Raw genomic sequence first — 12,011 nt, 5'->3', positions numbered from 1 at the left:
AGTTCTCATAAAATATTTTGATGTGTATATGTGTGGCATGTATGTGTATGTATGCATATTCACATATGTGTGAGTAAATGTGTGTATACAAGTGTGCAGAGAGGCCTAAAGTTCACCTTGGGTGTATTTCTTAATAGCTTTCTGCTTTATTAATTTAAAAAGATCTTTCACTGAACCCAGAACTCACCAGTGCTGGCTAGCCCTGGAAATCTCATGTCTCTGCTTCCCTGTTGGGATGGTGTGGGTTGTTATGTGTCCAACTTTTATATGGGTTTTAGGGAGTTAAACACTGGTGCACAGGTTTGCACAGCCAAGAGATTTATCTACTGAACCATCTCATCAGCTCTTTCTTGATGTTTTGCACACATATCCTCATGGTAGAGGTGGAAGGCTTGGGGTTGTCCCGCCTTCCCTTTCAAGCAGTGCCCAGATATTCCCCTTATTTCTGGGGTGGCTATAAGTCTTTATAAATGATTAATGAAGCAGCCATCCCATCTTATAACAGGACTGACCCTAACAGGACCAGGCGGTTTTTGTTTGTTTGTTTCCAAGGGTCAGTTTGCTAAGACCTCTGCCCCATATCACCCCATCATCCTATGCTGACTCATGTCTAGCTTTGATCAGACCCTCAGGAAGTACGTTCAGTATGGTAGCCAATCAGAATCCCACCCAGCCACAAGCAGGAACTATTTTGGGTTTTGTTTTGTTTTGTTTTGTTTTTCAGTCAGACAGACCCCTAACACTGCAACCATAGTTGCTGACCAGATGTCATGAGCCAATCATAAAATTATTTCTGTACCAGTAAGGGTTTATACCCAATTACTTCAAAGTACACTTAATCACAGCTGGAATTCCCCTGATCTTGCTTAAAAGGAGCCTGTGAGCATCTCTCGGGTCACCATCTTGCCACTTTGTCAGATGATTTGACTCCTGCATGCTGGAATGTTTGCTCTCTTGTTGATTGCATAAATGTCTGGTGGTCTTTTATGTGGCTTCTCGTGAACCCTAACAATAAATTGATTTAATAAAAACAGAGAGATAGCAGAGATGAGAGAGAGAGAGAGAGAAAGAGAGAGAGAGAGAGAGGTTCTGAAGAGATACATAGTGTGTTGACTTATTAGCGGGGAAATTCTCCATCCAGCTTAGGAAACCCATAGGAATGGAACTTGGTTATCTCACAAGGACTTTCCTGTGATTTGTGATTACATAGGGCATTATTTTTAGTTTACAATAGCAATTCTCTGGATGAAATATTTGGTGATTATGCCTCTTCCAAAACCTGCTTGCAAAGCTGCTACAGCTGGCATTGGGGTCCAGTGATTAAGAGTCTTAGGCTTTCAGGAGTCCAAGTATAGAATGATTCTGCTCACCCATGGCTCCTCCTCCTCCTGAGGAAAGCAGGCAAGTTGACTCACACAGCATGCTGAATTCAAAATGTCAGTCCAATCCAAGATTGACATAAAGTGGGTCTGTATGTAAAGGTCCACCTGAGTGGCAGTGGTTACAAGAGCAACGAAAATGCAGGCTCTTGAAACGAACTACCATTAAAGGTGGGGTTCTATGGCTGTTGCCTAATAACCTGGAACTCCACGACCAAACATGATGTGCACTTGCTAGTTAGGTAACCATTGTCTCAAGTCTCCTTTGTGTATGGTCTCCCAGTCAATGAAAGACCAACTTCTCTTCCACTTTTCTTCACATTGCCTCTCATCTCTCATTATTTGTCTCTAAACAGCAATGTGGAGAAAACAGGAGCTGTGTTGCTGTAGATGGCTGCATACTGCCAGCCTCTGTCCATTTTGAGTCTAGAGGAATTCAAGATCAATAATGGTGGCAGTGGGCGATGACTAGTTGCTAAGAGGGTGTCTGCAGTGAAAATGTTTAGGAGTTTAGGAACCTTGGGGACTGCTGAATACAAAAAGACAAACACTGTGAAGGAAATATCTAGGGGAAAGTGTCGGCAGCCCACGATCACAGAGTTATTTTCCCAGAAGGTTGACTGGCTGTTAGAATTCAGCAATAATTTCCCAGGGTAAGGAACAAAATGAAAAGATCATACAACTTTTGATTTTAAGAATAGCTCTAGCAGTCTCATAAGGAATGATTCACAGCTTCATTTTATATGCTGAAATTGCTAGTTCTGGGACATCTGGTTCTACAGGTACAAATAAAGCTCAGCAATGTGCTCTTTGGGTAACTACGTCAGTCAATTATAATACTGGTGGCCTTTGGGCAGCACTTGGTGTAGCTGGAAAGAAAATAGTCATGAAAACCATCATAAGCTTTTTTTGTACCATTCTATAAATGTCAAACAGGAAAAAGTTAAGTACAATTAGGTAATACAGGGTCTTTGCCAACCATACATTGAAAATATTCAAAAATGAACTATGTTGGTACTGAGCATACATAAAAATCTTGTTATTAGTCCCTAAATCTATTATAGTAATTCTTTACTTAGCATTAGGGTTTTTAAGTAACCCAGAAGTTGGTAACAGCATCGTGGAGTATTGCTGTGACTGAAAAGTCAGCTGTGGCCAAAAGAGACTAGCATCACTGAAGTGAAACCTTTACGGCGCTGGGACAATTGGTGCTGGTCAGCTGGAGTGAGGAACTAGTAGTGATTAAGAAGAGACCAGCATCATTGAGGTGAACTCTTCTGGGAAGTGTTTTCCCCAGAGTCAGCACACTGAAGTTGTGTTCCTGCGGTGGCCGAGGTTGTACCTTGTGCTGGAAGCCAAACTTGGTAGTTGACAAGGGGTCAGTTGTGCTGACTAGGTTTATGTCAACTTGACAAACTATAGTAATCTGAGAGGAGGAACCCTCGATTGAGAAAATGCCTCCGTAATATCTGACTGTGAGGTATTTTTAAAATTAAAGATTAATGGGGGAGGGTCCAGGCCATTGTGGGTGGTGCCATCCCTGGGATGGTGGTCCTGGGTTCTGTAAATCAGGCCAAGCAAGCCATGTGAGCTAACCAGTAGGCAGCACCCCTCCATGGCCTCTGCATCAGATCCTGCCTCCAGGATTCTGCCCTGTTTGAGTTCCTGTCCTGACTTTCTTTGTTGATGAACAGCAATATGAAAGTTCAAGCCAGATAAACCCCTTCCTCTCCAACTTGCTTTTTTGGTCATAGTGCTTCATTGCAGCAATAACAACCCTAAGACAACAGAGATGCCTTACATATATAGTATAAACTGAGAGAGAGATAAAGAAGTCAATTTACCAAGTATATGGAAGGCAAAAATTTGAGCAGCCATGGCGATTCTAATAACTGATGAAGTAGGCACAAACTGAAAGTTATTTTGAAGAGATAAAGTTGGTGTTAAACTTTCAAGAAAATGCATATTTACCAAATGAAAAAAAACTCCACCAAAGTTTGGAGTTCCCAGTTTCATAAGTACCAATAAGCATAAAAGGAAGATATGTCCCGATATTATAATAGCCTGTGCCTCCAATTCCCCACTTCCAGCAACGAAGGGGTTATCCAGACTAGAAATCAATAAAGTTTTAAGTTAATCTGCACCAAGGACCAAATGGACTAAACAGACTTTTACAGGACATTTCAACTAACAGCTGCAGAACACATATTTTTCTCAAGAGTCCATGAGACCTTCTCTTCTAAAATAAAACACATTTTGGGCTGTTAAGAAACACTTAACAAACATAAAAAATTAAAACAATTTATTGTAGCTCACCAGATCATAACAGAATAAGACATTAAAAGTTGATAACAAGAGAAAAACATAAAGTAATAGGAGAAAATGGAGATTGATCAATACACTCTTGAATGACTAGCGGGTCTCTGATAAAATTGGAGAGGAAATTAAATTTTTTCTAGAATTAATTGAAAATGCAAATACAATGTGTTATAGGCTTTGCAATTTGGCAAAAGTAGTCTTTTGAGAAGTCTTACTCATAAGTGCTCTCATTTAAAAATCTAGAGAAGGAATAGACTTCCATATGATTTCTAAATATTTAAAAAAGCTATAGATTTCAAATCTACAGCTAATGCTATACTAAATGGAGGAAAACCAGGAGTATTTCTTCCAAAACGTGACAAGTATACCCACTTTCTCTTCTCTTAGTCATGCTGATACTTGAAGTTCTTAGTCAAAGCAATAAGATAGGAGGAAGAAATAAAAGTAATGTAAATAGAAAAGGGGGAAAATCAAATATCTCTATTCATAAGCGGTGTGATCTTATAATTAAACAACCCTAAGAATTTCACCAGAAAATGCCTAGATATGAAAGATGCTATCAGCAAAGTAACAGTCTATGAGATCACACACAGGAAGCCATAGTTTTTCTATGTGGCAATAATGAACTTACAGACCAAGAATGGGTGGGGGGAATCCCATTCACGACGGTTTCAAAACTTAAGTTAAATGATAAGGAATAAGATTAACCTAGGATGTGAAAAATAAACAACGAAAACTTCCAAACACTAAGAAAAGAAATTGGGGAAGACGCTAGAAGGTGGAAAGACTCATCATGCTTATGCATTAGCGAAATTAACATTGTGAAAATGGATGTACTACCAAGAGTGACCTACATGTTCAGTACAGTCTCCATTACACTTCCAATGGCATTCTTCACAGAAATAGATTTTTTAAAGGTCCTGAAATTTATATGGAGGCACAGAAGACATCAAATAGCCAAAGCAACCCTAAGCAGAAAAGGCAATGCTGCGGTTGTCACACCTGATGTCAAACTATACTACAAAGCCATAACAACAAAGCAATTTCCTTCTCCTTACTCTTTGACCTGGGTCTTAGATAATTTCATGTTAAAATTCCTAAAATATGTCTGTGCCCCCCAAAAAGATCATAAACACAATACAAGTGGGAGCCAAGATTGGAAGAAATTCAATTAGTGGATGCCTTCATAAGCCATGCACAAGGCAGCATAAGAACCATCACCCCATAGCCTCTCAGCTTTAGTTACATTCAGAAAGGTTGGCACAAGCGACTCCATTTGTGCTGATGACTTTGAGACAGGTCTATGATGAAACCAAGAGACATTACATGGGAACTCTTTATATATTAACACACTCAGCATTTTGAAGCATAGTTTAGCATCCTAGGCTTAGTCAGATAACAGGGTGGGTTACAGCACTGTCAAAAATGAAAACTTTAGGACTCTTAAGTACTCAGGGAATGGAGCTAGTGATGACAACCAGGCTTTATTTTGGATATGCAAGTTCATCTCATAATGCAGTCACAGAACGCCTGTTCAGTGGAGGCAGGCAGATGCCAGCCAGGGGACAGCAAGACTGCCCACACAGCAGAGCTTTGCCGCTTCTGCCATTGTTACATCTGAATAGCAGTGATTCTTAAAATAGCAGAAATAGAACCTGGGAAGGAACATCAAGAGACTGAATCCAGGCATCAGACCAACCAGTTTTCATATCCCATCTCCCTGCACGCCTCTCTGTCCCCTCTAGGTATATTACTCATTTTATTTAATGTCCAATATTAACTCAGCAGGCCGAATTGGTCCTTCTCAGTAATTACCCTATGTTATGCTTCCCAACTCTTACTCTCCTTTCTTTTTTTAAAAAAGTTTCCTCTCCCAAAGAGCATAGACTGGTCTGGTTTATAAAGTTGTAAGGCTTGGCCTCCTGAGAGATGGGACCGTTGTTCTTTGTCATCCAATAGTGTCTTTTCTGTCCACCGTTCTTCCAAACTCCTTCATGCCCCGCCCCCTTGTTTGACCTCTACAGCTCTCCCTTTTATCTGAATCCCATTCCCCTACTTCCTCTCTAGTAACACAATACTAACCACAAGTTTTGGTTTACTTTTTTCCTTTCCCTCCCTTCACACTCATACCTCATAGTAATGTGTTACTACACACAGTACAATCACTGTCCATGCACTCCCTGCGATTACTGGCCTTTAAGTGGCAATTGTATTTTAGTTGACTGTTAATCTACTCTACATTTATGTAGGTAGGTAAGTAGGTAGGTAGGTAGGTAGGTAGGTAGGTAGGTAGGTAGGAAGGGAAGAAAAGCAGAAGGAGACACACAAGTCACAGTCTAAGAGTGACTCGATTCTCTTCGTCCGCCATGTGGCTTCATGAATAGAACTAAGGTCATCAGGCTTAACAGCAAATGCCTTTTCCCATGAGTCATCTCACTGGCCCTAGCACTCTATTTTTATAGTGGCATATGGAGAGTGCCTGTTGCTGCAGACAGTATTCTACACTCAGGAGAACACTGAGAGTAGAGCCCAAATCCTAAACTAAAGTGTGCCACAACCCCACTACAACCTAGACACTCCTAAATATTGCAACCTCTTCAATGAAAAACTAAAAATGATTTTAATAAAAAACCCAGCCAGTAACCTAACTCCAGATTGCAAACCCTAATGCAAAAACACAGGTAACATGAAAAACAGTACACGCTTCTTCAAAGGTTACTAATCCCACAGTAAGAGCTCCCAATGAGAGTGACTTAGATGAAACTGGAGACAAAGAATTCAAAGGAAGGGTGATAAATATGATTTCAAAGAAACCAAAAAAGATATAAATGAACCATCAAATGAAGTCCAAGAGAATGAAAACAGCCTAATAAAATAAGGAAGTCAATGCTGTATGTGAAAACAGTTCAATAAAGAAATATGAGATGACAGACAGACAGACAGACACACATGGACACACTTTAACCTAGGCATGCCAGGAATAGTAATTTTAGTGCACAATAAGAAGGCAAAAATAGAAAATAAAAACATCCAAAAATTTGCTACATAAGTTATTTTCAGGAACTCTACATTCAGGTTAAATTTTTTCCATGCTGTTTTTGACACAACCTGACATAATGACATTTGCATTTATTCAGAATTACTTTTAGATAAAACATCCTAAGTATACAAAAGACCAACTAGCTAGAATTCTCAGGAGCGCCAAAATAGTACACACATAATATTCTTCACCTATCAAAATAGATTCCCCTCAACATCTTATTTCTCTGGTTTCCAAATGGTTCAAGAGACCCCAACAGCTAACAAGAGCCTTGTAAGCCAACACCCTTACACCTTCTCTGTCACATGGCAGATAGCCAAACTGTCCAACAGAAGTTCAAATCTTGTCAAAAAGTTGTCATATAAATGGCACAATAGTCCAGATGGTTCAACAGAAACTCAGTATCTCAGAAAAGCTTAAAGGGCAACCAGTTGCCAAAATGGTACTAAAAGAACCCTGCATTAGTTATTCATCTGATTGGTATGACCATATACTAGACCAGAAGCAGTTTGAGAGAAGCAGAGTTTACAACTGGGGGTTCATTCCATTGTGGTGAGGAAGGCCTGGTGGCAGGAGGGAAAGGCATGGGGACAGGAGTGGGAGGCATGGGGGCAGGAGTGGGAGGCATGGGGGCAGGAGTGGGAGGCATGGGGGCAGGAGATAGATAGATAGGTAGGTAGGTAGATAGATAGATAGACAGACAGATAGACAGACAGACAGGATTTCCAGGGAGAACAATAACAAAGCCAAGAATATATGGGGGCAGAGCAAGCCCATTCATCTCTGGAGAAACACACTCCAGCCCTCTGAACTGGAAAGCCTGTGTTACAGATCATTTTCTGACAGCCTTCTTGTGCCCAAGGTCATAATGCTCTTAGAAACAGAAGGTGTTTTTCTCAGGCTGGGCTGTTGGCAGCAATAGTGCAAAGCAGAGAAAGGAGAGCTATTCTATGTACATTGGGAACAGGGACAAACAAAGAGGTCTAGAGACCCCATGTCCATCTCTGGGGGTCCTGACATGAGGATTAAGTTTAAAAAAGAGGACATGAGGTATTCATAAAAAAGTAGTTCTGGCCAGGGTGTGGACCCACCCATCATTGGCCCACCCTTGTCTCAGCCTCAGTCTTCTCCTACACAGTGGTCTGCAAGTTGTCAGAACCATGTGACATCGCTCCCTGGGAGGCAAACTTTTCTGGCTGGCACTGGGGGCCCCAGCCTTCCCCTTCCTCAGGTCGGTGGTTCTGGAAGTCCTTTGTTGTAACAGTCCGGTGGGACACAAAAGCCTCGCCTTAAGATAACTTTGTTTTAATTGGGATGGTTACAAAATGATTTAGTTATATAAGAGAATATACCATTTTCAATATGAGCATAGCTATACTAGAACACATAATCAAGCAGTCAAGTGATTATACCATTTCCTAATTTTAAAAGTGTTCATTTTCTCCATTTATGTCCCTCTGACAGATTAGTTAAATTATAGATTTATCCAAACACAAGTAGAATCACCGTGAACATGATTGATACTAACAAAGGCTAACACTGTAATTTGCCTTAGTAACATCACAGGCATGGTGACTTTTTGTCTCAGCCAGTAGGGGAAAATGGTACAGTTCCAAAGTATAATTTTTCCTCAATGTGTTTTCCTAGAAATTTATGTTTCTAGAAAAAGTAGTGGAAACTGAACAGAAATCTATGCTTCAGTGCAAACAGGTTATATAGCTTTTATATGTGAAAGCCCTGTGCTGTTTTAGAATGTATTGCTTCCCTGACTCTTTCCCATGAATGCCAGCAGGAATCCCCAACTGTGAATTCGAGGCAAGCCTGGTGTACAAAAGCTAGTTCCAGGACAGCTAGAGAACTACGCAGAGAAACCCTATCTCGAAAGACCAATAACTAAATAAATAAAAGCAGCTAACCTCACAGGGTGCCACTTCATACTGAACAAGCTAATTCAATTTCCTTTCATTTAAACACTTAATAAGGTTGCCTGTTATGATTTTAATCTTTTTTTACATTCCTCTTAACATTAGAAGACAGTTTAAAAAATGATAGATAGATAGATAGATAGATAGATAGATAGATAGATAGATAGATAGATAAGTAGATATCATGATCTAATGGCTAAGGGAATGTAAGAAGTGGGAAAAAACTTCTAGCAATCATGTTAGTACTCAAAAGTTAAGCTGCAGGGTCTTACCTGGTTGCCAAAGAAAGAAACATTTGCAACAGATACCTGGGAAGGTCAACATGTACCTATACTTTATGTCACAGTTTTAGAGATTCTTGACTGTGATCAAGTGGATCTGGTTGAGGATGCCAGATGGCCATGGTGGACAGTGTGTAGAAGATTAAAACTGTTTTATCTCATGGCTGGAAAGCCAAGGAGAGAGACAGAGAAGGTGACCAGAGTCCCTTAATCCCCTTTGAGAGCAAGACTTCAGTAACCTAGAGAGCTCCCATTGTCTCTTAATGGTCCTTCCATGCTAAAGAACACCACCACCTTGGGAGCAAGTCTTACCCCAAGTTTAGAGGATATGTAAGAGACAACCTTTAGCATCCCTAGAGCTCATGTTCGACGTAATGGTGGTGAAACCTCAGGCTCTGATCAAGATCTATTTTGAGAGTGCTCAGGTTCCAGGCTATGTTCAGTGCCGCACAGGCACTGTCAATATAGTTTAAATATTGTGCAATTAATGGTCATGACTGGATTTTAGTATGCATTTGAATTGCTGGTATTTTTAAAATTTGAATCTTAGGCAGTGCTTAGAAGGTGCCTATGAAGCACCAAATATGTTTTCTCTTACGAATTTGTGTTCCGTTCAGAATATAAAGGCCATCCGTGATATACAGGAAGACCCAAGAATATATACACACCTCGACCTATTGAGTAATGTTGATTCATGCTGGTTACTCAAGCTGCTTATTCACACATCCCCTCTAGAGGATGCTGTCATCACAAGGCCATCTGAAATCAGGCTTCAGAAGCACAACTCTATGAGAATCCAGAATCTATTTTTATAGCAATGAGCACAGGCACCTTTGTCACATTAAATGACTCTAAAAGCCACCAAAATGCTTACCAATCCATTATTGAGTCCTGGGAAGTGAGCACGGAGGCTGTGATTCCTTGAAGTATCAAGATGAGTCAGGGAATGATAAAAGGGAGGGGAGAATCAGGAATTTCTATTGTAAATCAGTCTTATGCTCTCTCTGGTTATGAGGTCCAGTGAGGATCTGACAATATTCAAATGCCCAGGCCCAGCGTTTATCTCTTATTAGTCAACCCCCAGCCTCCAAAAGACCCCTGTTCTTACATTAAGAGCCAGAGGCACTAGGCTGCTGGCGCTCCAGGGCTGTGATTATTTGTGGATAATGGGAAGGACTCGACCTTTTCCTGTTTCCTAGAGTTTTTTTTTCTCTCAAAGTCTAAGTCCAAGGTGAAATTAAAGTCCACAGTCAGAGAACAGAGAGCCAAAAATACCAGCCACTTTCTCCTTTTTATTCAGTTCAGGACCTAGCCCATGGAGCAGTGCCATCCACATTTAATCTAGATAATCCCTCACAGACATGCCCAGAGCTTTGTTTCCATAGTGATTCATTTGTGTTTTCTGTTTTTTTTAAATATAGATTCTACACATTTTATTAGATCTGTACTGGTTTTTGTTTCTGTATTTCAAGTGGGTTACTTTAACAATTAAAAAATTCTGATTATTTACTGGCGATAATCAGAAAACAAACTATCTTTAATATTGTAACCACTTGTCCTGCAACCTTGCATGCTCATGTATAGTTATATTTGTGTAGAGTTCTTTGTAATATCCCTGTTATCTTTTGGGGGGCCAAAGGAAACAATAATGATAGCCCACTATCCATCTCACTATTGGTGATCTTGTCTCTCTCTTTCCTTGGATAACTTGATAGAAGTTTAACAAGCTAACAGTCTCCCAAAAGGGCTTGCTTTGGAGTTTGTTGGTTCTTCCTAATGCCATCTTCAATGTCATTGGTTTCTAGTCTGATTTTCATTTTTTAAATTCTTTCTCCTCCTTCTCTCCTTGCTTTACACTTATACTGCTCCTATTTTTTTCACTTTCTAAAGCAGAAGTTTGGGTTATTGATTGCAAGTGTCATCTTAAACATAGGAACATTAAAGGATCTAGGTTTTTCTCTGCCATGTTTTTATCCCCCAATGGACTACATGGGAAAGGCTTTGTCTTTCGTCCCTGGTGCTTGTGAGAGGACTCTTAGGAGGTCTAGTGGGAGGAAGCTATGTCACAGGAGGCATGTTCTTCTGTGAGACAGGGCTTAATACTTTATCTGGAACTTACCTTGTGACTACGTTGGTTAGCCAGCAAGCCCCAGAGACAAGAAAGACTCTTGTCTCAACCTTTTCAATACAAGCACACACCAGGTAGTCAGCATTTGCATACAGGTTATGGAGGGCAAGCAGGTGGTCATGCCTCCACAACAAGGACTTTACCATGTCAGTTCACTCCCCAGCCCCAGCACTGGCTAATTATCTAACATAGGTGTTAGAACTTCAATTGTAAGAGCAGATTGATTTCCTTCAGTTCTGTAGATTTTTACCATTATGAGGCTCCTTGTTGTGTTACTGAAATGCATTCTATGGGGAAGTCATTAGGTTATGCCCACCTTTATCATTGATATTTTGATTTCCTGTGATGTCTGCTTTGTTTGAAGTTAACATAACATATTGTCTTTTATTTATTTGGTGTTAGCCTGATATGCCTTTCTCTAGTCCTTTACTTTTCAGCTACTTGAATCTATATAGGGAACATACAGTTTGGTCTCGCTTTTTATTCAATATGACAACCTGTCTTTTAATTATCATCTATATGATTCACACTTACGTGATTATTAGCACAGTTTGATAAGTAATTACCATGTTCATGATTGTTTTCTAGTCATTGCCAAATTCCACTAGGTTTGAACTCATTAATATTAAACTCAAAGTCACCAATACTGTGTCAGTGTTGCGTTAAGGAAAGAAATCAAAGCACTTGCCCTTGGTGTCATTTAACAAGAGTGAGCTCATATTTGAATTCTCTATTTCATGCTCCCTGTGTCTTCTGTCCTCTGATGGCTGTATGAGTCTGAATCTGCACCTGATTGAAGGATGTCTGTGAATCTGTCCTGTCCTTCTCCCTGTCCCTGGCAAAGGACTTTGCTTTGTACCTATTGAACAACACAGAAAGCATCACATGAGGAAGGAGTCAGGAATATTTTACAGAAATTTTTAACAGAGTTTTACAAGT

Source organism: Mesocricetus auratus, unplaced genomic scaffold (genome assembly GCF_017639785.1).
Source record: "Mesocricetus auratus isolate SY011 unplaced genomic scaffold, BCM_Maur_2.0 Super-Scaffold_100021, whole genome shotgun sequence".
Lineage (NCBI taxonomy): Eukaryota > Metazoa > Chordata > Mammalia > Rodentia > Cricetidae > Mesocricetus > Mesocricetus auratus.
This window is presented reverse-complemented; position numbering follows the sequence as displayed.